The sequence below is a fragment of the Solanum tuberosum genome, unplaced genomic scaffold (assembly GCF_000226075.1).
Source record: "Solanum tuberosum cultivar DM 1-3 516 R44 unplaced genomic scaffold, SolTub_3.0 scf00658, whole genome shotgun sequence".
NCBI lineage: Eukaryota > Viridiplantae > Streptophyta > Magnoliopsida > Solanales > Solanaceae > Solanum > Solanum tuberosum.
Window position 1 is genome coordinate 148,439 of NW_006239572.1, and position 2,676 is coordinate 151,114.

Below are 2,676 nucleotides of genomic sequence, written 5' to 3' on the forward strand. Positions count from 1 at the left end.
TCTTTTACTTTTATAAATTCTCCGATCTAAGCCGTGACTATGTCCGGCTAAAAATTTATATCTATGCCGGATAAGTAACTTCTCTCTTATATAGACCATGAACGGATCTAAGCTTTATTTAAATATAGAAGAATTTTAGTATGGCTTCTCGACTTGGTTCTGAGATTGAGGTACAGTCGGATCTAGTACTACTTTTATTGGCTTTGTCTTTGTGACTCCGTCTGATGAGCTGTGGTTTTTAGCCCGAAATTGAGTTTGATAAGTAGGGCGCCTCATACCCGATTAGAACTATCAGACACATGGGCTCAATAAAAGTATGTATTAGCTTCTTGACAGGCCCTTTGCTCGGGTAAAATAATTAAACCATGCAGTCTGAGAAACTATGTTAAAATTCTTGTGTATTTCGATTCTTATGTAGTTGGACTACCTCTAAGGATATTGACTTGCTTGATCTATGATTGGTCGGACCACCGCCAGGTCAGTGATCCTGTATCGTAGATTTTTTTTATTGAGATTGATAAGGATAGTTGCAAACCACCTTATCTCTAAAAAAAAAATGCAATTAATTTTTTTTTATTGATAAGTATAAAATATTTTTAAAAATCTATATATTAATTAATAAGTCAAATTTACATGAAGTGAGACAGAGATTAAAAGGTAGGTTATGTGTAGATGTTTTGTAATTTTGTTAGGTATTGTTTTAATTAATAAGTTTAATTTTTTTGTGAAAATCTGCAAATTAGTAATGGATGACTATTAATTAAAAACATAATATATATATATAATTATTTTGGAATAATATTTTAAAAATTATATAAGAATGAACAAAATCAATTGTATTTTAAATTATTAGAATTTTGTCCACAATGTTATTTTTTGTTAATTATTTATCTATATATATGTCCGGCTAAAAATTTATATCTATGCCGGATAACTAACTTCTCTTTTATATAGACCATGAACAGATCTAAGCTTTATCTAAATATAGAAGAATTTTAGTATGGCTTCTCGACTTGGTTCTGAGATTGAGGTACAGTCGGATCTAGTACTACTTTTATTGGCTTTGTCTTTGTGACTCCGTCTGATGAGCTGTGGTTTTTAGCCCGAAATTGAGTTTGATAAGTAGGGCGCCTCATACCCGATTAGAACTATCAGACACATGGGCTCAATAAAAGTATGTATTAGCTTCTTGACAGGCCCTTTGCTCGGGTAAAATAATTAAACCATGCAGTCTGAGAAACTATGTTAAAATTCTTGTGTATTTCGATTCTTATGTAGTTGGACTACCTCTAAGGATATTGACTTGCTTGATCTATGATTGGTCGGACCACCGCCAGGTCAGTGATCCTGTATCGTAGATTTTTTTTATTGAGATTGATAAGGATAGTTGCAAACCACCTTATCTCTAAAAAAAAAATGCAATTAATTTTTTTTTATTGATAAGTATAAAATATTTTTAAAAATCTATATATTAATTAATAAGTCAAATTTACATGAAGTGAGACAGAGATTAAAAGGTAGGTTATGTGTAGATGTTTTGTAATTTTGTTAGGTATTGTTTTAATTAATAAGTTTAATTTTTTTGTGAAAATCTGCAAATTAGTAATGGATGACTATTAATTAAAAACATAATATATATATATAATTATTTTGGAATAATATTTTAAAAATTATATAAGAATGAACAAAATCAATTGTATTTTAAATTATTAGAATTTTGTCCACAATGTTATTTTTTGTTTAATATATTTTTTAAATTTTAAATTATTTATCTATATACATTATTTTTAAAAAACTTTTAATCTTAAGATTAATAATGATAGTTACAACCACCTTATCTTTAAAAAAAGATGTGGTTATGATTAAAAAGGATAGTTGCAAACCAGCTTACCTCTAAAAAAGAATGTTATTAAAATTAATTTTTTTATTAATTAAGTATAAAAGGTTTTAAAATCTATAAATTAATTGACAGGTAAAAATTACATAAAGGGGAGAGAAATTTTATTATTATTATTTTGGAACAATATTTTAAAAATTATATAAGGATGAACAAAATCAATTGTATTTTAAATTATTAGAATTTTGTCCACAATGTTATTTTTTGTAAATTATTTATCTATATATATTTATTTATTTTTTAAATGTTTAATGTTAAGATTAATAATGATAGTTACAAACCACCTTATCTTTAACAAAGGATGCAGTTAGGATTAAAAAGGATAGTTGCAAACCAGCTTACCTCTAAAAAAGAATGTTATTAAAATTAATTTTTTTACTAACTGAGTATAAAAGGTTTTAAAAATCTATAAATTAATTGACAGGTAAAAATTACATGAAGGGGAGAGAAATTGAAGGATGGGTTATGTGTGTGAGATAATAAGTAAATTAGTTTTATTGGAATGATGTTTTAAAAATATTTGATATTTAAATATTATTTCTATAGATATATCAACTATACTTTTAGTTTTATAATATATTATGTTGAAAACTTTCTAAGGATAATATTAATTTTATGATTATTTTACATGGATTAAACATCAAATACTTTAAACATTTTTACGTGTTTGTCCTTTATTATTTTATAAAGTTTGAACTAAATTATTATTTTTTGTTTAAAAATTTACTAATTCAACACTCCACATGAAATATTTAATATCAGGTGAATAAATGATATAT